At 51.3% G+C, this 21,897-nt stretch overlaps 1 protein-coding gene across 2 annotated transcripts in view; it reads left to right on the top strand.

Moving 5' to 3' along the window:
• minpp1b (multiple inositol-polyphosphate phosphatase 1b) overlaps window positions 1–21,897 on the top strand; it is a 120,161-nt gene that overhangs the window by 52,150 nt on the left and 46,114 nt on the right. The window lies entirely within an intron of this gene.

Here is a 21,897-nt window from a genome sequence, read left to right on the forward strand (position 1 = left end):
ACGTTCTGGAGTTAAACAAAGGTAATTATATAGGCATGAGGACAGATTTGGCCCTATTGAACTGGGCAGGATGACTACAAGGTAGGATAGTTGACGAGCAGTGGCAGATGTTTAAGGAGATATTCAGTTTATCCCAACGAAAATATATTCCAGAGAGGAAGAAAGACTCTAGGAGGGGAATAAACATCCATGGCTAAGCAAAGAAGTTAAGGATAACATAAAGACAAAAACTAAGGCATACCAAATTGCAAAGGCCAGTGGCAGGCTGGAAGATTGGGAAACTTTTAAAGATCAACAAAGGGTTACTAAAAAAGTAATAAAAAGAGCAAAGGTAAATTATGAAAGAAAACTAGCGCAAAATATAAAAATGGATAGCAAAAGCTTCTGTAAGTATATAAAAGGGAAGAGAGTAGCTAAAGTGAATGTTGGTCCGTTGGCAGATGAGACTGGGGAGTTAATAGAAGGGAACACAGAAATGGCAGAGACACTAAATCAGTATTTTGCTTCAGTTTTCACGGTGGAGGACACTAGTACCATCCCAATAGTACCAGGTAATGCAGAGGTTATAGAAAGGGAGGAACTTAGAACAATCATCATCACTAGGGAAAAAGTCCTGAGTAAACTATGGGATTGAAGGCAGACATGTCCCCAGGGCCTGATGGCCTATATCATAGGGTCTTAAAGGAAGTGGCAGTGGAGATAGTGGATCCATTGGTTATAATATTCCAAAATTCTCTGGATATGGGAAAGGTTCCAGTGGATTGGAAAAAAGCTAATGTAACACCCTTATTCAAAAAGGGAGGGAGGCAGAAAGCAGGAAACTGTAGACCAGTTAGTTTAACATCTGTTGTTGGGAAATTATTAGAATCCATTTTTAAGTAAGTAATAACAGGACATTTATAATGTCAAAACGCAATCCATCAGAGTCAGCATGGTTTTGTGAAGGGCAAATCATGTTTCACTAATTTGCTAGAGTTCTTCAAGCAAAGTGGATAATGGGGATCCTGTAGATGTAGTTTATCTGGACTTCCAGAAGGCATTTGATAAGGTGCCGCACAAAAGGTTAATACACAAGGTAAGTTTGCATGTAGTTAGGGGCAATTTATTAGCTTGGATAGAGGATTGGCTAACCAACAGAAAACAGAGAGTTGGGATAAATGGGTCTTTTTCTGGTTGGCAAGATGTAACTAATGGGGTGCCACAGGGTTCGGTCCTCGGGCCCCAACTATTTACAATCTATATTAATGAAGGGATAGAAGGTACTGTAGCCAAATTTGCAGATGACACTAAAATAGGTGGGATAGTAAGTTGCAGTAAAGAAATAAAAAATCTACAAATGGATATGGATAGATTAGATAGATGGGCCAAAATTTGGCAGATGGAGTTTAACATGGATAACTGTGAGGTTATCCATTTTAGTCAGAAGAATAGAAAGGCAAATTATTATCTAAATAGAGAGAAACTTCAGAGCACATCGGTGTAGAGGGAGCTGGGTGTCCTCGTATATGAATCGCAGAAAACTAGTTTGCAGGTACAGCTGGTGATAAGGAAGGCAAATGGAATTTTGGCATTTATTGCGAAAGGAATAGAGTATAAAAATAGGGAAGTGTTGCTGCAACTGTACAAGGTATTGGTGAGACCGCAGCTGGAGTGTTGCATACAGTTTTGGTCCCCTTACTTGAGAAAGGATGTAGTTACATTGGAGGCAGTTCAGAGGAGGTTCACTAGATTGATTCCAGAGGTGGTGGGCTTGTCTTATGCAGAGAGATTGAGCAGTTTAGGCCTTTACTCTCTAGAGTTTAGAAGAATGAGAGGAGATCTAATTGAGGTATATAAAATGATTAAGGGGATTGACAAAGTAGACGTAGAGAGGATGTTTCCTCTGGTGGGGCAATCGAGAACGAGAGGTCATATTTTTAGGATAAGGGGTAGCAGATTTAAAACAGAGATGAGGAGAAATTACTTCTCTCAAAGGGTTGTGAGTCTGTGGAATTCACTACCCCAGAGTGCAGTGGATGCTGGGACATTGGGTAAATTTAAGGAGGAGATGGACAGATTTTTAACTAGAGATGGGTTGAAGGGTTATGGAGAATGGGCAGGAAAGTGGAGTTGAGGCCAAGATGAGATCAGCCGTGATCGTATTGAACGGTGGAGCAGGCTCAAGGGGCTGAATTGCCTACTTTTGCTCCCAGTTCTTATGTTCTATTATGATCTTATGTCCAAGCCAAATCTATTACCTGTTCGCAAAGGTGCACTTTTAACGTAACGTAATATGATACATACAACTTTCAAATGACATTTGCCACTCAGGTTATCTGCCGTCAAACTGGATAATAAGTGATGCACATTGCAGTTACTGATCTTGTAAAACTTGTCCTTTAATCCAATTTGCAGCAAAAAATCAGTTGCTGGCTGTTTCTGACATGGTCATTGAAACATCATAAATTTTTACTATGTTTTCCCCAACAGGTTTTAAAATTGCAAATTTAGCATAAACTTAGTTAAGGAATCTTAGATAGTTCATCATAGATTAAGGTTTATTAAAGCTATCCACTATATTGTATTTACCAACTGTTGTTTGTGGGTCAGCAGCATCCTGTTTTTGCCAATATCACTCAGCCCCATTACACCACACTCTTGCATTCATGGGGAACTTACAGTGCTAACTTCTGGAGATTCCTTGGATTTTATTCCCTGTTTTCCCCTCAATACATGTTCTGGAAGAATGTGATTCCTAATGGATAGCAGCGAATTGCAACATTCATATAGATGTAAAAATCCAGCAACTTTCGACATGTCACTGAGCTTGTGTCCCAGGTGAAAGTAATGTGTGCCAGAGCTTAGAAATTGAGACATTCCCAAAGTGACATTTTCCATTTTAAAATGAGCCCATATAACACAAGCCTTTAAACATGTGTTTTAAAATAACTAGCTGCTAGGTTATTTTAAAACACAAGCTTAAATGCTTGAAGCAGGGATGTCCTGCCCACTCTCTCTCTCTTTCTCTGCCCATTCTCTCTCTCTGCCCCCTCTCCTTCTCTCTGTTTCCCATCTCTCTCTCTCTCTGCTCCCCCCACTCTCTCTCTGAACCCCATCTCTCTCTCTGGGTGTTCCCCCCTTCCTCTCGCTCACTCTTTCTGCCCCCCCTCTCTCTCTTTCTCTCTGTCTCCTCTCTCTCTTTCTGCCCCTCACTCTCTCTGCCCCTCTCTCCCCCTCTCTCAGCTGCTCTCCTTCTGGCCCCCCCTCTCTCTCTCTCTGCCCCCCCCCCCTCACTCTGCCACCACTTTCTCTCTGCTCCCCTCTCTCTCTCTCTCTGCCCCCTCTCTCTCTCTCTCTCTGCCGCTCTCTCTCTGTGCTCCCCCTCTCTCTGTGCTCCCCCTTTCTCTGTGACCCCTCTCTCTCGGCCCCCTTTCTCTATTTCCCATCTGTCTCTCTCTGACCCTATCTCTCTTCCCCTCTCTCTCTCTTTGCCCCCCTCTCTCTCTGCGCCCCCTTTCTCTCTGCGCCCCCTTTCTCTCTGCGCCCCCTTTCTCTCTGCGCCCCCTTTCTCTCTGCGCCCCCTTTCTCTCTGCGCCCCCTTTCTCTCTGCGCCCCCTTTCTCTCTGCGCCCCCTTTCTCTCTGCGCCCCCTTTCTCTCTGCGCCCCCTTTCTCTCTGCGCCCCCTTTCTCTCTGCGCCCCCTTTCTCTCTGCGCCCCCTTTCTCTCTGCGCCCCCTTTCTCTCTGCGCCCCCTCTCTCTGCGCCCCCTCTCTCTGCGCCCCCCCCTCTCTCTGCGCCCCCTCTCTCTCTGCGCCCCCTCTCTCTCTGCGCCCCCTCTCTCTCTGCGCCCCCTCTCTCTCTGCGCCCCCTCTCTCTCTGCGCCCCCTCTCTCTCTGTGCCCCCTCTCTCTCTGCGCCCCCTCTCTCTCTCTGCCCCCTCTCTCTCTCTGCCCCCTCTCTCTCTGCCCCCCTTTCTCTCTGCCCCACTTTTTCTCTGCCCCCATTTCTCTCTGCCCCTCTTTTTCGCTCTGATTCCCACCTCTCTCTCTCTGCTCCCTCTCTTCCTGCCCCCTCTCTTCCTGCCCCCTCTCTTCCTGCCCCCACTCTTCCTGCCCCCTCTCCTCCTGCCCCCTCTCTTCCTGCCCCCTCTCTTCCTGCCCCCTCTCTTCCTGCCCCCTCTCTTCCTGCCCCCTCTCTTCCTGCCCCTTCTCTTCCTGCACCCTCTCTTCCTGCACCCTCTCTTCCTGCACCCTCTCTTCCTGCACCCTCTCTTCCTGCACCCTCTCTTCCTGCACCCTCTCTTCCTGCACCCTCTCTTCCTGCACCCTCTCTTTCTGCCCTCTCTCTCTGCCCACTCTCTCTCTCTCTCTTCCCCCTCTCTTTCTCTGTGTTTCCGATATTAGAACATTACAGCGCAGTACAGGCCCTTCGGCCCTCGATGTTGCGCCGATCATCTGACCTACACTATTCCCCTCTCTCCGCCCTCCCCTCTCTCCGCCCTCCCCTCTCTCCGCCCCCCTCTCTCTCTGCCCCCCTCTCTCTCTGCCCCCCTCTCTGCCCCCCTCTCTGCCCCCCTCTCTGCCCCCCTCTCTGCCCCCCTCTCTCTCTGCCCCCCTCTCTCTCTGCCCCCCTCTCTCTCTGCCCCCCTCTCTCTCTGCCCCCTCTCTCTCTGCCCCCCCTCTCTCTGCCCCCCTCTCTCTCTGCCCCTCTCTCTCTCTGCCCTCCCCTCTCTCTGCCCTCCCCTCTCTCTGCCCTCCCTCTCTCTCTGCCCCCCCTCTCTCTATGCCCCCCTCTCTCTCTGCCCCCCTCTCTCTCTGCCCCCTCTCTCTCTCTGCCCCCTCTCTCTCTCTGCCCCCTCTCTGTCCCTCTCTCTGTCCCTCTCTCTGTCCCTCTCTCTGTCCCTCTCTCTGTCCCTCTCTCTGTGTCCCCCTCTCTGTGCCCCTCTCTCTGTCCCCCTCTCTCTGTCCCCCTCTCTCTGTCCTCCCCTCTCTCTGTCCTCCCCTCTCTCTGCCCCCCTCTCTCTCTGCCCTCCCCTCTCTCTGCCCCCCTCTCTCTCTGCCCTCCCCTCTCTCTGCCCCCCTCTCTCTCTGTCCCCCCTCTCTGCCCCCTCTCTCTGCCCTCCCTCTCTCTCTGCCCTCCCTCTCTCTCTGCCCCCCCTCTCTCTCTCTGCCCCCCCCTCTCTCTATGCCCCCCTCTCTCTATGCCCCCCTCTCTCTCTGCCCCCCTCTCTCTCTGCCCCCCTCTCTCTCTGCCCCCCCTCTCTCTCTGCCCCCCCTCTCTCTCTGCCCCCCCCTCTCTCTGCCCTCCCCTCTCTCTGCCCTCCCCTCTCTCTGCCCTCCCCTCTCTCTGCCCTCCCCCTCTCTCTGCCCTCCCTCTCTCTCTGCCCCCCTCTCTCTCTATGCCCCCTCTCTCTCTGCCCCCCCTCTCTCTCTGCCTCCTCTCTCTCTCTGCCCCCTCTCTCTCTCTGCCCCCTCTCTCTCTGTGCCCCCTCTCTCTCTGTGCCCCCTCTCTCTCTCTGCCCCCCCCTCTCTCTCTGCCCCCCCTCTCTCTCTGCCCCTCTCTCTGTCCCTCTCTCTGTCCCTCTCTCTGTCCCCCCCTCTCTGTGTCCCCCTCTCTCTGTCCCCCTCTCTCTGTCCCCCTCTCTCTGTCCTCCCCTCTCTCTGTCCTCCCCTCTCTCTGTCCTCCCCTCTCTCTGTCCTCCCCTCTCTCTGTCCTCCCCTCTCTCTGTCCTCCCCTCTCTCTGCCCTCCCCTCTCTCTGCCCTCCCCTCTCTCTGCCCTCCCCTCTCTCTGCCCTCCCCCCTCTCTGCCCCCCTCTCTCTCTGCCCTCCCCTCTCTCTGCCCCCCTCTCTCTCTGTCCCCCCTCTCTGCCCCCTCTCTCTGCCCTCCCTCTCTCTCTGCCCTCCCTCTCTCTCTGCCCTCCCTCTCTCTCTGCCCTCCCTCTCTCTCTCTGCCCCCCTCTCTCTCTCTGCCCCCCCCTCTCTCTATGCCCCCCTCTCTCTCTGCCCCCCCTCTCTCTCTGCCCCCCCTCTCTCTCTGCCCCCCCTCTCTCTCTGCCCCCCCCTCTCTCTCTGCCCCCCCTCTCTCTCTGCCCCCTTTCTCTCAGCCCCCCTTTCTCTCTGCCCCCTCTCTCTCTGCCCCTCTTTTTCGCTCTGATTCCCACCTCTCTCTCTCTGCTCCCTCTCTTCCTGCCCCCTCTCTCTTTCTGCACCCTCTCTCTCTGCCCACTCTCTCCCTGCCCATTCTCTCTCTCTCTCTTCCCCCTCTCTTTCTCTGTGTTTCCGATCTCTCTCTGCCCCCTCTCTCTCTCTGCCCCCTCTCTCTCTCTGCCCCCTCTCTCTCTCTGACCCCCATCTTGCTCTGACCCTCATCTCTCTCTCTCTGACCCCTCATCTCTCTCTCTCTGACCCCTCATCTCTCTCTCTGACCCCTCATCTCTCTCTCTGACCCCCATCTCTCTTTCTGCCCCCACTCTCTCTGCACCCCCTCTCTCTCTGCCCCCTTTCTCTCAGCCCCCCTTTCTCTCTTCCCCCTCTCTCTCGGCCCCTCTTTTTCGCTCTGATTCCCACCTCTCTCTCTCTGCCCCCTCGCTCCCTGCCCCCTCGCTCCCTGCCCCCTCTCTTCCTGTCCCCTCTCTTCCTGTCCCCTCTCTTCCTGCCCCCTCTCTTCCTGCCCCCTCTCTTCCTGCCCCCTCTCTTCCTGCCCCCTCTCTTCCTGCCCCCTCTCTTCCTGCCCCCTCTCTTCCTGCCCCATCTCTTCCTGCCCCCTCTCTTCCTGCCCCCTCTCTTCCTGCCCCCTCTCTTCCTGCCCCCTCTCTTCCTGCACCCTCTCTTCCTGCACCCTCTCTTCCTGCACCCTCTCTTCCTGCACCCTCTCTTCCTGCACCCTCTCTTCCTGCACCCTCTCTTCCTGCACCCTCTCTTCCTGCACCCTCTCTTCCTGCACCCTCTCTTCCTGCACCCTCTCTTCCTGCACCCTCTCTTCCTGCACCCTCTCTCTCTGCCCACTCTCTCCCTGCCCATTCTCGCTCTCTCTCTTCCCCCTCTCTTTCTCTGTGTTTCCGATATCTCTCTGCCCCCTCTCTCTCTGACCCCCATCTTGCTCTCTGACCCTCATCTCTCTCTCTGACCCCCCATCTCTCTCTCTGACCCCCCATTTCTCTCTCTGGCCCCCATTTCTCTCTCTGGCCCCCATCTCTCTCTCTGACCCCCATCTCTCTCTCTGACCCCCATCTCTCTCTCTGTCCCCCATCTCTCTTTCTGCCCCCCCTCGCTCTGCCCCCTTCTGTCTGCCCCTCTCACTGCCCCCTCCTGCTGCCCCCTCTTTTTCTGCCCCCCTCTTTTTCTGCCCCCCTCTTTTTCTGCCCCCCTCTTTTTCTGCCCCCCTCTTTTTCTGCCCCCCTCTTTTTCTGCCCCCCTCTTTTTCTGCCCCCCTCTTTTTCTGCCCCCCTCTTTTTCTGCCTGCCTCTTTTTCTGCCTGCCTCTTTTTCTGCCCCCCTCTTTTTCTGCCCCCCTCTTTTTCTGCCCCCATCTTTTTCTGCCCCCCTCTTTTTCTGCCCCCCTCTTTTTCTGCCCCCCTCTTTTTCTGCCCCCATCTCTCTCTGTCTCCTCTCTCTCTGCCCTCCTCTCTCTCTGCCCTCCTCTCTCTCTGCCCCCCTCTCTCTCTGCCCCCCTCTCTCTCTGCCCCCCTCTCTCTCTGCCCCCCTCTCTCTCTGCCCCCCTCTCTCTCTGCCCCCCTCTCTCTCTGCCCCCCTCTCTCTCTGCCCCCCCTCTCTCTCTGCCCCCCCTCTCTCTCTGCCCCCCCTCTCTCTCTGCCCCCCCTCTCTCTCTGCCCCCCCTCTCTCTCTGCCCCCCCTCTCTCTCTGCCCCCCCTCTCTCTCTGCCCCCCCTCTCTCTCTGCCCCCCTCTCTCTCTGCCCCCCTCTCTCTCTGCCCCCCTCTCTCTCTGCCCCCCTCTCTCTCTGCCCCCCCTCTCTCTCTGCCCCCCTCTCTCTCTGCCCCCCTCTCTCTCTGCCCCCCCTCTCTCTCTGCCCCCCCTCTCTCTCTGCCCCCTCTCTCTGCCCCCCCTCTCTCTGCCCCCCCTCTCTCTGCCCTCCCCTCTCTCTGCCCTCCCCTCTCTCTGCCCTCCCCTCTCTCTGCCCCCCTCTCTCTCTGCCCCCCTCTCTCTCTGTCCCCCTCTCTCTCTGCCCCCCTCTCTCTCTGCCCCCCTCTCTCTCTGCCCCCCTCTCTCTCTGCCCCCCTCTCTCTCTGCCCCCCTCTCTCTCTGCCCTCCCCTCTCTCTGCCCTCCCTCTCTCTCTGCCCTCCCTCTCTCTCTGCCCTCCCTCTCTCTCTGCCCCCCCTCTCTCTCTATGCCCCTCTCTCTCTATGCCCCTCTCTCTCTGCCCCCTCTCTCTCTCTGCCCCCTCTCTCTCTCTGCCCCCTCTCTCTCTCTGCCCCTTCTCTCTCTGCCCCCTCTCTGCCCCCTCTCTGCCCCCTCTCTGTCCCTCTCTCTGTCCCCCCCTCTCTGTGTCCCCCTCTCTGTGTCCCTCTCTGTGTCCCTCTCTGTGCCCCTCTCTGTCCCCCTCTCTCTGTCCCCCTCTCTCTGTCCCCCTCTCTCTGCCCTCCCCTCTCTCTGCCCTCCCCTCTCTCTGCCCTCCCCTCTCTCTGCCCTCCCCTCTCTCTGCCCCCCTCTCTCTCTGACCCCCTCTCTCTCTGCCCTCCCCTCTCTCTGTCCCCCTCTCTCTCTGTCCCCCCTCTCTGCCCCCCGTCTCTCTGCCCTCCCTCTCTCTCTGCCCTCCCACTCTCTCTGCCCCCCCTCTCTCTCTCTGCCCCCCTCTCTCTATGCCCCCCTCTCTCTCTGCCCCCCCTCTCTCTCTGCCCCCCCTCTCTCTCTGCCCCCCTCTCTCTCTGCCCCCCCTCTCTCTCAGCCCCCCTTTCTCTCTGCCCCCTCTCTCTCTGCCCCTCTTTTTCGCTCTGATTCCCACCTCTCTCTTCCTGCCCCCTCTCTTCCTGCCCCCTCTCTTCCTGCCCCCTCTCTTCCTGCCCCGTCTTTTCCTGCCCCGTCTTTTCCTGCCCCGTCTTTTCCTGCCCCCTCTCTTCCTGCCCCCTCTCTTCCTGTCCCCTCTCTTCCTGCCCCCTCTCTTCCTGCCCCCTCTCTTCCTGCACCCTCTCTTCCTGCACCCTCTCTTCCTGCACCCTCTCTTCCTGCACCCTCTCTTCCTGCACCCTCTCTTCCTGCACCCTCTCTTCCTGCACCCTCTCTTCCTGCACCCTCTCTTCCTGCACCCTCTCTTCCTGCCCACTCTCTTCCTGCCCACTCTCTTCCTGCCCACTCTCTTCCTGCCCACTCTCTTCCTGCCCACTCTCTTCCTGCCCACTCTCTTCCTGCCCACTCTCTCTCTGCCCACTCTCTCCCTGCCCATTCTCGCTCTCTCTCTTCCCCCTCTCTTTCTGTGTGTTTCCGATATCTCTCTGCCCCCTCTCTCTCTGACCCCCATCTCTCTTTCTGCCCCCCCTCGCTCTGCCCCCCTCGCTCTGCCCCCCTCGCTCTGCCCCCCTCTCTCTGCCCCTCTCACTGCCCCCTCTCCCTCTGCCGCCTCCCGCTGCCCCCTCTTTTTCTGCCCCCCTCTTTTTCTGCCCCCCTCTTTTTCTGCCCCCCTCTTTTTCTGCCCCCCTCTTTTACTGCCCCCCTCTTTTACTGCCCCCCTCTTTTACTGCCCCCCTCTTTTTCTGCCCCCCTCTTTTTCTGCCCCCCTCTTTTTCTGCCCCCTTCTCTCTCTGTCTCCTCTCTCTCTGCCCCCCCTCTCTCTCTGCCCCCCTCTCTCTCTGCCCCCCTCTCTCTCTGCCCCCCCTCTCTCTCTGCCCCCCCTCTCTCTCTGCCCCCCCTCTCTCTCTGCCCCCCCTCTCTCTCTGCCCCCCCCTCTCTCTCTGCCCCCCCCTCTCTCTCTGCCCCCCCCTCTCTCTCTGCCCCCCCCTCTCTCTCTGCCCCCCCTCTCTCTCTGCCCCCCCTCTCTCTCTGCCCCCCCTCTCTCTCTGCCCCCCCTCTCATTCTGCCCCCCTCTCTCTCTGCCCCCCCTGTCTCTCTGCCCCCCTCTCTCTCTGCCCCCCTCTCTCTCTGCCCCCCTCTCTCTCTGCCCCCCCCTCTCTCTCTGGCCCCCCTCTCTCTCTGCCCCCCTCTCTCTGCCCCCCTCTCTCTGCCCCCCTCTCTTTGCCCCCCTCTCTTTTCCCCCCTCTCTCTGCCCCCCCTCTCTCTGCCCCCCCTCTCTCTGCCCCCCCTCTCTCTGCCCCCCCTCTCTCTGCCCCCCCTCTCTCTGCCCCCCCTCTCTCTGCCCCCCTCTCTCTCTGCCCCCCTCTCTCTCTGCCCCCCTCTCTCTCTGCCCCCCCTCTCTCTCTGCCCCCCTCTCTCTCTGCCCCCCTCTCTCTCTGCCCCCCTCTCTCTCTGCCCCCCCCTCTCTCTCTGACCCCCCTCTCTCTCTGCCCCCTCTCTCTCTCTCTCTGCCCCCCCTCTCTCTCTGCCCCCCCTCTCTCTCTCTGCCCCCTCTTTCTCTCTGTCCCTCTCTCTGTCCCCCTCTCTCTGTCCCCCTCTCTCTGTCCCCCTCTCTCTGTCCCCCTCTCTCTGTCCCCCTCTCTCTGCCCTCCCCTCTCTCTGCCCTCCCCTCTCTCTGCCTTCCCCTCTCTCTGCCTTCCCCTCATCTGCCCGCCTCTCTCTCTCTGCCCGCCTCTCTCTCTGCCCGCCTCTCTCTCTGCCCGCCTCTCTCTCTGCCCACCTCTCTCTCTGCCCCCCACTCTCTCTTCCCCCCTCTCTCTCTGCCCCCCTCTCTCTCTGCCCCCCTCTCTCTCTGCCCCCCTCTCTCTCTGCCCCTCTCTCTCTGCCCCCTCTCTCTCTGCCCCCTCTCTCTCTGTCCCCCTCTCTCTCTGTCCCCCTCTCTCTCTGTCCCCCTCTCTCTCTGTCCCCCTCTCTCTCTGTCCCCCTCTCTCTCTGTCCCCCTCTCTCTCTGCCCCCCTCTCTCTCTGTCCCCCTCTCTCTCTGCCCCCCTCTCTCTCTGCCCCCCTCTCTCTCTGCCCCCCCCTCTCTCTGCCCCCCCTCTCTCTGCCCCCCTCTCTGCCCCCCTCTCTCTCTGCCCCCCTCTCTCTCTGCCCCCCTCTCTCTCTGCCCCCCTCTCTCTCTGCCCCCCTCTCTCTCTGCCCCCTCTCTCTCTGCCCCCTCTCTCTCTGCCCCCCCTCTGTGCCCCCCTCTCTCTCTGCCCCCCTCTCTTTCTGCCCCCCCTCTCTCTCTGCCCCCCCTCTCTCTCTGCCCCCCCTCTCTCTCTGCCCCCCCCTCTCTCTCTGCCCCCCTCTCTCTCTGACCCCCCTCTCTCTCTGCCCCCCCTCTCTCTCTGCCCCCCCTCTCTCTCTGCCCCTCCTCTCTCTCTGCCCCCTGTCTCTCTCTGCCCCCTCTCTCTCTCTGCTCTCTCTCTCTCTGTCCCCTCTTTCTCTCTGCCCCTCTCTCTGTCCCCCCCTCTCTGTCCCCCCCCTCTCTGTCCCCCCCCTCTCTGTCCCACCCTCTCTGTCCCCCTCTCTCTGCCCTCCCCTCTCTCTGCCCTCCCCTCTCTCTGCCCACCCCTCTCTCTGCCCACCCCTCTCTCTGCCCACCCCTCTCTCTGCCCTCCCCTCTCTCTGCCCTCCCCTCTCTCTGTCCTCCCCTCTCTCTGTCCTCCCCTCTCTCTGTCCTCCCCTCTCTCTGTCCTCCCCTCTCTCTGTCCTCCCCTCTCTCTGCCCTCCCCTCTCTCTGCCCCCCCCCTCTCTCTGCCCCCCTCTCTCTCTGCCCCCCACTCTGCTCCCCTCTCTCTCTGTTGCCCCCTCTGCCTTTCCTCTCTCTCTGCCCCCCCTCTCTTTCTCCCTCCCCTCTCTTTCTCCCTCCTCTCTCTTTCTCTCCCCCCTCTCACTCTATCTCTCTCTGGTAGTTGCAGAGAGCTGGATCTCTCCCCAGAGCAGCTTTGTGGGTTGGACAGTTTTTGTAAAAGATCAGTTTCACAGGTGACAGGTGCTTCGAGCAGAGGCAGCGCTTCCAAATCTCAGACAAGTTCAAGGTGTGTGGCAGCTTTTTCTGAGATTCGGAAGTGCTGAGTCTGCTCTCAGCGCCTGTCAGCTGTGAAATTGACGGCTGACATTTTTTTAAAGTCAGTCTGGTCTGAAAGATGAAGCCAATGGGAAATTCCACACCCTAACATTACCTGTCACAGACCTCAAAGTTTTTACGACAGCCACTGTGTCTGTATACGCACACATTGCTGACCCCTGCCACTGACTGTTCCTCAGCTCTCCATGTCCAGGAATTGGCAGGTTGGACTACCAGCCGACACCCCACCCTTGGTGTGAGGAACATGATAAACGCATTGCGCTCAGCATGGATCCTGGGTGGGTAGACAAACAAGTGAGCCAATTCCAACATATTAGACCCAATTTCCTCTCCAAAAATGTGCCCCTGGCCTCATTGTCTCAACTTGATGTGGTATATGGGAAAGACTATTCTGGATAGAGGCTTCAACTGGTTCTAATAGTATTATTTTATCCCTTTGAAAACAAATTTAACATAAAAGTGATATTTATTAAACATGACCTGAAATTCCACCAAATATTCAAAAATTTCAAAATGTGACATGTTTTTGACCAACTCCCAAAAACTTGTGAGATATTACTGATGGAAATTTGATGCATGCATTTGTAAAAAAAAGTGCAGTCGAGTAAAACAATTCTGTTTCTATAATCTCTTCAGAGTTTCAAAAATATTTTGTTCTTAAAACTCACGGTTATTGCAAATTAGAAACAAAATAAGAATATAGAACACTATCTCTGGAGAACAGAGTCCCCTGCACGAGCAGAAACAAAGATAACCTGTGGACAGTTCTTCATTTGGGACTTGACGTTTTTGGCTGCCTGACCTGCCTCAATATTTGGTGTTAGTTTGCACACACATACCTGTTACAGCAAAACGCTACAGCAAACTGAGTACTGAGACAATTGCACGGAACCGGATGGCTGTCACCAGTGGAGGGTGCATTTACACTGCTGCTCTAGTAACACTGCCCCCGGGGGCAACAAGGATCTTGGCAATAATATCACCTCAATTATTTTATGCCACTGCTACTGGCAAGAATATTGTAAGATAAATAGACCACAGGAGGCAAAATCAACATTAACAGGAAAGGGACAAACTTTAGTATGTTCCTGATATCTCCACCACCCATGAGATATTAATATTCTATCTTTTAGCTGCAATTTTTTGTTTGTTTGTTACCTGATCTGTGAGAGATTCCCTATGGTTCTCCACTTAGAAGCATGATGTTATTGTTCAGGGCAATCGGCCAACCATCTGAAATCTTTCATGTATTTGCTTACTCCCACCCCCCCAACGCTAGCCCCCGCTCAAAATACATGACGGTTAGGCTGGCTTGCAAGGAGCATAGAATAAGAAAGGGGTTGCGTTAAGTTCAAATCATTAAGCTTTGTAAATGGATTTACGTTGTTATCTTTTTAGGGATTTATTTGGATCATTACTCTGAACTGCAGCAAGAACAGTTTGGTGGGGGGGTTTTTTTCCAAAGATTTGCTTAATCTCAGTTCTGTTGAGGTTGTTTTTTTGTTCATTTTCAGTTTTTAATGTTTCATCATCTGTAAAACACAGGAACATCTGCATGTTACACAACTCTTGGAACCCTCTAACATTCCTTTGCTACAACTTTAATTTTGTTTTACAATTTTCTTCTGCTCTCACTGCCTGCATGAATTCACTAAACATTTCTCCCATCAAGTAAAAACATAGGATTTAAATCCAAGGTGCCCCAAAGTCATTACAATTCTGCCACTCACCAAACTTCTGTATTTGTTGACTGACTAGCAGGTTATTTCTCCTGCTCTATCTGAATAAAGCACATTATCTGCTTTGCTTGTGGTAACTTGCATTACCTTTTGGAAGTTAGAATGTGGGTCCATGGGAGTCTGTCAGGGGGTTTAACACACAAAAACTGTTTGAAGACCATTGGTCTGCAGTACTAATAATTCCAGATTTCTTTGGTAATGCTCAACTCCTAGCCCCAAATAAATAAAACATTATTCTAGTAATATGTCACATTCCAGCTTCAAGTTTAGCATTAGATATAGGAAAGAAGAAAAGAAACTGCTGGAAATGGTCAGCAGGTCAGGTAGCATCTGCAGAGAGAGAAACAACAGTTAACATTTCAGGTTGATGACCTTCCATCAGAATTGAAATAACTTGGAGATTTAACAGTTTCTAAGCGAGTACAGAGTCAGGGAAAAAGTGGGGAGGGCAAGAGGAGAAAAGAACAAAATGGGAATCCCTCTTAAACCACTGTTGAATGTATCCTGTGCCTTCCTCCAGACCATGAATCTACAACATTCAAATTCTGTTATTGTCTTCGAGCCAAATTAGTATTGTGTTGAAAGAAGAGACTCTAGCATCTTGAGATGATTATGAAACTTGGGATGACTGACACCAAACTGGTTCAATTCAAAAAGCACAAGTCCTGTTCTGCTTGCTATCTTCATTCCTATAACAAGAATTCAACCAAGAACATAAGCCGGAGTTATTATTCAATCACTACCTTCCTGCTTGCGATTAAAGTAATCATTCGCATTGACTGCAGTGTTGAGTATCCTGTTAACTCAACTTGAGAAGCACAGTTCCTATTCCCTCTCTCTGTGAGGTCCCTAGTATGTAGGCTACTCAGTATGTGCAGAGTAAGTAGACCTAGGTCTGCTGATGGCTTCGCCTACTACAATTCTCAGTGGTTTATACATATCTGGGTCAGTGCCTCTTAGCTGTCTTCCAAAGCAGATGCAAATTGTTAAACTAGTCAACATTATTCTGTGTTAAGCAGTTGGACGATTTAAGCATTGTGGCCTTCTTTGGACAGCACATATTTCACATCTATCCCAGTTAGATTCACCAGTAGAGCTTGGTCAGCTCCCCTGATGTCTGGCACTGCACCACTTTCATGACAGCTTTTCTGGCTAAGAGTTACAGTACCCTGGCAAAAGCTATTAGGGATCTCATAGGCCTTCCACTCCACAAGATGACATTGCTGCTGAAAATGTTTTGCAGGTGGCTGTACTCCACCTTCAAGTTTTACACAATGTCTGCAATGAAGTCATTAATGTCTGGAAATTAGCATTGGTAATTTTAGTGGATGAATGCTTATCTCATTATGATAACATTCATTACCTGCTATGTAACAGGACCATAAACAGCTTGATGCTGTCATTGCTTTTAGCTACTCTTACCAGAAGATCTGCTGTCATGATATGTCACGCTCATCTATCTTGCGCACCCTCACACATACACTGTAGCTCATCTGCAACCGCTCTGTGACGTCCATCATCCAACTACACCTAGGTCGACCCCTCGTTCTGCCGCTCTCCACTTTGCCCTCTAGAAGAGATCTCTGTAGCTTTTTAGCTCTGATCAAATGGCTGAAATACTGACATTTTCTTTTCTGGATGTTACTTTTTAGAGTTTCTTTTGCTCATGCAGTTTCAAGCACTTCTTTGTTTGTCTTACGGTCTGAGTAAGGAATTTTTAAGCACACATCTTAGCATCCACATTTCAAAGGTCTCTATTTTCTTCCACAGATCTTTACTTATTGTCCAGGTTTCTGAGGCAGACAGGAAAGTGGATAGAATGTAGCATCTTATGAGTTTTATCCTTGTTAAAAGCTTGAGCTTTCTTGTTGTTAGCACATCCTTCATCTTCACAAAATTACTTCTGGCTATCTCTATCCTTCTTCTGACTTCAGCATCGCATCTACCATCTTCTGTTATCATTTATCTGAAATAAACAAACTTCACAGAACCTCAGAATTGTTGCAACACAGAAGAAGGCGCTTCGGCCCATTATCTCTGCACTGACTCTCCAAATGAGCAATTCACTTAGTGCTATTCCTCCACCTTCTCCCCATAATCCTGCACATTCTTCCTTTTCAGGTAAAGTATCTAATTCCCTTTTGAATGCCTCGATTGAACCTGCCTCCACCACACTCTCTGGCTGTGTATTCCAGATCCTAACCACTCGCTGCATGAAAAAGTTTTTCCTCAAGTCGCCATTGCTTCTTTTGTCAATTACCTGAAATCTGTGCCCTCTCGTTCTTGATCCTTTCACAAGTGGGAGCAGTTTCTCTCTATCTACTCTCTCCAGACCCCTCATGATTTTGAATACCTCTATCAAATCTCCACTCCGCCTTCTCTTCTCCAAGGAAAATAGTTCCAACTTCCCCAATCTATCCTTGTAAATGAAGTTTGTCATCCCTGGAACCATTCTTGTGAATCTTTTCAGCACTCTCTGCAGTGCCTTCACCTCTTTCCTAAATATGGCACCTAGAACTGGGCGCAGTACTCGAGCTGAGGCTGAACATGTGTCTTATACAAGTTCAACATAACCTCCTTGCTTTTGTACTCTATGCCCCTATTGATAAAGCCTAGGATACTATATGCTTGATTGAACACCTCTATCAAATTTCTTCTCAAACATCTCTTCTCGAAGAACAGCCCCAGCCTCTTCAATCTATCCATGTAACTGAAGTCCCCCATCCCCAGAACCAATCTCGTAAATCTTTTCTGCACTCTGTCCAAAGCTTCACAGCCTTCCTAGAGTGTGGTGCTCAGAATTGGACACAATGCTCCAGTTGAGGCTGAACCAGTGTTTTACAAAGTTTCATCATAACTTCCTTGCTTTTATACTCGATGGCTCTGTCTATAAAGCCCAGGATCCTGTATGCCGCCTTAAACCACTATCTCAAACTGCCCTGCCGCCTTCAGCGAATTGTGCACATTGCTTCTTTTGTGATGTGGCCGCTCACGCGAAAAGGTTGGACAACCCTGCTATACATCCTTTCCACCAGTTGGTGGCCTATAGACTGCACTGAGTAATGTAATTGCACCTTTTTTGTTCCTTCGCTCGAGCCAACTAGATTCTATCCTTGACCCTCTGGGATATCCTTTCTCTCAAACACTGTAATGATCTCCTTAATCAATACCGTTACTCCTCCCCCTTTTCTTTCTTCCATATCTTTCCTGAACACCTTGTATACAGGAATATTTAATACCCAGACCTGCTCTTCTTTGAGCCAGGTCTCTGATATAGCCACAGCATCATATTCCCACATGTCAATCTGTGCCTGTAACTCACCAATCTTATTAACTACGCTCCGTGCATTCACATACACGCACAATAACCCTGATTTAGACTTTATTACTTCCTCCCCACCTAATAATTTAGTTTTCCCTCCTCTAGTGCTATCTGTCTCTCCCAGTATTCTGTGCAACTTTGTAGTACTGTCTAACACTCGCACTTTATTCACCTTATTTTTCTTTTCTACTTCTATATGCTGGTACCCATCCATCTGTGAATTTAATTTAAACCCTTCCCAACCACACTAGTGAACCTCCCCGCGAGGACATTAGTCCCAGTCCAGTTGAGGTGCAACCCGTCCCTTTTGAATAGGTGCCTCCTGCCCCAGAACTGGACTCAAAACCCCCAGAATCTGAAGCTCTCTCTCCTCCACCATGTTTCAAGCCACGCATTGATACTCCCTATCTGTCTATTTCTACTGTCGCTAACACGTGGCATTGGGAGTAATCCAAAGAGTACCCTCGAGGTCTTACTCTTTAACTTCCTCCTGAAAATCTGACTGTAGGATCTCGATACCTGCTCTTGCTACGTCGTTGGTACCAACATGCACCACAACTTCTGGCTCACTCCTTTCCCCCTGCAGAATATCCTGCACCCTCTCAATGATGTCCTTTACATGTCTGCCCCTCTGACTATGGAATCACTTATAACAACTGTATTTCTGCACTTTGCTGCTTCCTCTTGTACAGTCCCTTGCCCATTGGTGCCATGGTTTGGACTGCACTGGATTGGAGGGTATCCTCAATGTGAAGACAGAACTTTGTCTCCCCAAGGACTGTCCAGTGGTCACTGCTACTAATACTGTCATGGGCCGATGCATCTGTGGCAGTTAGATTGGTGAGGATGAGCTCAGGTATGTTTTTCCCTTTTAGTTCCTTCACCACCTGCCACAGACCCAGTTTAGCAGCAATGTCCTTTAGGACTCAGCCAGCTGTGGTGCTACCGGCCACTCTTGGTGATGGACATTGAAGTCCACCACCCAGAGTACATTTTGCACCCTTGCCACCCTCAGTGCTTTCTCCAAGTGGTGTTCAACATGGAAGAGTACTGATTCATCAGCTGAGGGGAGGGGACGGTAGGTGGTAATCAGCAGGAGGTTTCCTTGCCCATGTTTGATCTGATGCCATGAGATTTCACGGAGTCCAGTCGATGTTGAGGACTCCCAGGGCTACACCCCCCCATCTGCATACCACTGTGCCACCACCTCCGCTGGGTCTGTCCTGCCGGTGGGACAGGACATAGCCAGGGATGGTGATGGCAATGTCTGGGACATTGTCTGTAAGGAATGATTCCGTGAGTATGACTGTGCCAGGCTGTTGCTTAACTAGTCTGTGGGACAGCTCTCTCAACTATGGCACAAGCCCCCAGATGTTAATAAGGAGGACTTTGCAGGGTTGACAGGGCTGGGTTTGCCATTGTCGTTTCCGGGGTCTAGGTTGATGCCGGGTGGTCCGTCCGGTTTCATTTCATATCGACTTTGTAGCAGTTTGATACAACTGAGTGGCTTGCTAGGCCATTTCAAAGGGCATTTAACAGTCAACCACATTGCTGTGGGTCTGGTGTCACATGTAGGCCAGACCAGGTAAGGACGGTAGATTTCTTTCCCTAAAGGACATTAGTGAACCAAATGGGTTTTTACGACAATCGACAGTGGTTTTATAGTTCGTCATTAGACTAACTTTTCATTCCAGATAGAAACATAGGAAATAGGAGCAGGATTAGGCCATTTGGCCCTTCGAGCCTGCTCCGCCATTCATTATGATCATGGTTGATCATCCAACTCAGTAACCTGTTCCCGCTTTCACCCCATATCATTTGATCCCTTTAAACCCAAGAGCTATATGTAACTCCTTCTTGGGCTCAACTGCTTCCTGTGGTAGCGAATTCCACAGGCTCACCACTCTCTGGGTGAAGAAATTTCTCCTCATCTCAGTCCTGAAAGGTTTACCCTGTATCCTTAGACTATGACCCCTGGTTCTGGACTCCCCCACTATTGGGAACATTCTTCCTGCATCTACCCTGTCAAGTCCTGTTAGAATTTTATAGGTTTCTATGAGATCCCCCCTTACTCTTCTGAACTCCAGCGAATATAATCCTAACAGACTCAATCTCTCCTCATACGTCAGTCCCGCCATCCCAGGAATCAGTCTGGTAAACCTTCGCTGCACTCCCTCTATAGCAAGAACATCCTTCCTCAGATAAGGAGACCAAAACTGCACACAATATTCCAGGTGTGGCCTCACCAAGGCCCTGTATAATTGCAGCAAGACATCCCTGCTTCTGTACTCGAATCCTCTCACTATGAAGGCCAACATACCATTTGCCTTTTTTACCACCTGTTGCACCTGCATGCTTATCTTCAGAGACTAGTGTACAAGAACACCCAGGTCTCGCTGCATATTCCCCTCTCTTAGTTTATAGCTGTTCAGATAATAATCTGCCTTAATATAAAAGCAAAATACTGCGGATGCTGGAAATCTGAAATAAAAACGAGAAATGCTGGAATCACTCAGCAGGTCTGGCAGCATCTGTGAAAAGAGAAGCAGAGTTAACGTTTCGGGTCAGTGACCCCTCTTCGGAATAATCTGCCTTCCTGTTTTTGCTACCAAAGTGGATAACCTCACATTTATCCACATTACACTGCATCTGTTATGCATTTGCCCACTCACTGAACTTGTCCAAATCACCCTGAAGCCTCTCTGCATCCTCCTCACAACTCACGCTCCCACCCAGTTTTGTGTCATCTGCAAATTTGGAGATATTTAGTTCCTTCATCTGAATCATTAATATATATTGTGAATAGCTGGGGTCTTAGCACCGATCCTTGCGGTACCCCACTAGTCAATGCCTGCCATTCGGTAAAAGACCCATTTATCCCTACTCTTTATTTCCTGTCCGCCAACCAATTTTCTATCCATCACAATACACTACCCCAATCCCATGCGCTTTAATTTTACATGCCAATCTCTTATGTGGGACTTTGTCGAAAGCCTTCTGAAAGTTCAAATAAACCACATCCACTGGCTCCCCCTCATCAACTCTACTAGTTACATCCTCGAAGAATTCTAGTAGATTTGTCAAACATGATTTCCCTTTTGTAAATCCATGCTGACTCTGCCCGATTCAACCACTCTTCTCCAAGTGCTCTGCTTTAAAATCTTTGATAATGGACTCTAGAATTTTCCTCACTACTGACGTCAGGCTGACTGGTCTGTAATTCCCTGTTTTCTCTCTGCCTCCCTTTTTAAATAGTGGGATTACATTAGCTACCCTCCAATCTGTAGGAACTGTTCCAGAGTCTATAGAATCTTGGAAGATGACCACCAATGCATCCACTATTTCTAGGGCCACTTCCTTAAGTACTCTGGGATGCAGACCATCATGGGGGTTTATCGGCCTTCAATCCCTTCAATTTCCCCAACACCATTTCTCTACTAATAATGATTTCTTTCAGTTCTTCTCTCTCACTAAACCCTGTGTTCCCCAACATTTCTGTTATGATATTTGTGTCCTCCTTTGTGAAGACAGAACCAAAGTATGCATTTAGTTGGTCAGCTATTTCTTTGTTCCCCATAATAAATTCCCCTGTTTCTGACAGTAAGGGACCTACATTTGTCTTCACTAATCATTTTCTTTTCACATACCTATAGAAACTTTTACAGTTCGTTTTTATGTTCCCCGCAAGCTTGCTCTCATACTCTGTTTTCCCCTTCTTAATCAATCCCTTGGTCCTCCTTTGCTGAATTCTAAACCGCTCCCAGTCCTCAGGTCTGTTGCTTTTTCTGGCGAATTTATATGCCTCTTCCTTGGATCTAATGCTATCTCTAATTTCCCTTGTAAGCCATGGTTTGGCTACCTTTCCCATTTTACTTTTGCGCCAGACAGGAATAAACAATTGTTGCAGTTCATCCACGTGCTCTTTGAATGTTTGCCATTGCCTTTCCACCGTCGTCCCTTTCAGTAAAGTTTCCCAATCAATCATAGCCAACTCGCGCCTCATACCTTCGTAGTTTCCTTTACTAAGATTCAGGACCTTAGTCTCAGAATCAACTATGTCACTCTCCATCTTGATGAAGTATTCTATCCTCATCCCCAAGGGGTCTCGCACAACTAGATGGTCAATTATTCATCTCTCATTACACAATACCCAGTCTAGGATGGCCTGTTCTCTAGTTGGTTCCTCAACAGATTGGTCCAGAAAACCGTCCCGTATACACTCCAAGAATTCCTCCTCTCATGTATTAATTGAATTCAAACTCCACCTTCTGCTGTGGTGGGATTTGAACCCATGTCCCCAGAGCATTAGCCTGCATCTCTGGGTTGGTAGTCCAGTGACAATACCACTATGCCACCGTCTCCCTTATATATGTATGGTAAATTATAATATCCGCCTTAGATTTTTAGTTTTTTACTAATGAATCGATCAAGTCTTCCTTTATATTTGCTAACTTAGAATAAATTAAAAGCTTACCAGTATACTCACCCCGGCCAACTTTCTGTTTCCCTGCCCTCTCTGTTGATTGTGACGTCACTTTTGGATTTTTGATTTGCCTCTGAACATCCATCTTTTCTCCCTTGCCTAACAAGAATCTATCTACACCCGCCTTAAAATTAATCAATGACCCTGCCCCGACTAAAGGTCTGCATAGGAAACCAGACCCAAGGCCGAATGCCGGACCCAGAAATCCGACCCCAACCCGACACATGTCGGGTCCCGTCGGGCCAGGTCGGGTAGCCGGCCTTTACCCATGTACTGTTGTAA

Source organism: Heterodontus francisci, chromosome 20 (assembly GCF_036365525.1).
Source record: "Heterodontus francisci isolate sHetFra1 chromosome 20, sHetFra1.hap1, whole genome shotgun sequence".
Classification (NCBI taxonomy): domain Eukaryota; kingdom Metazoa; phylum Chordata; class Chondrichthyes; order Heterodontiformes; family Heterodontidae; genus Heterodontus; species Heterodontus francisci.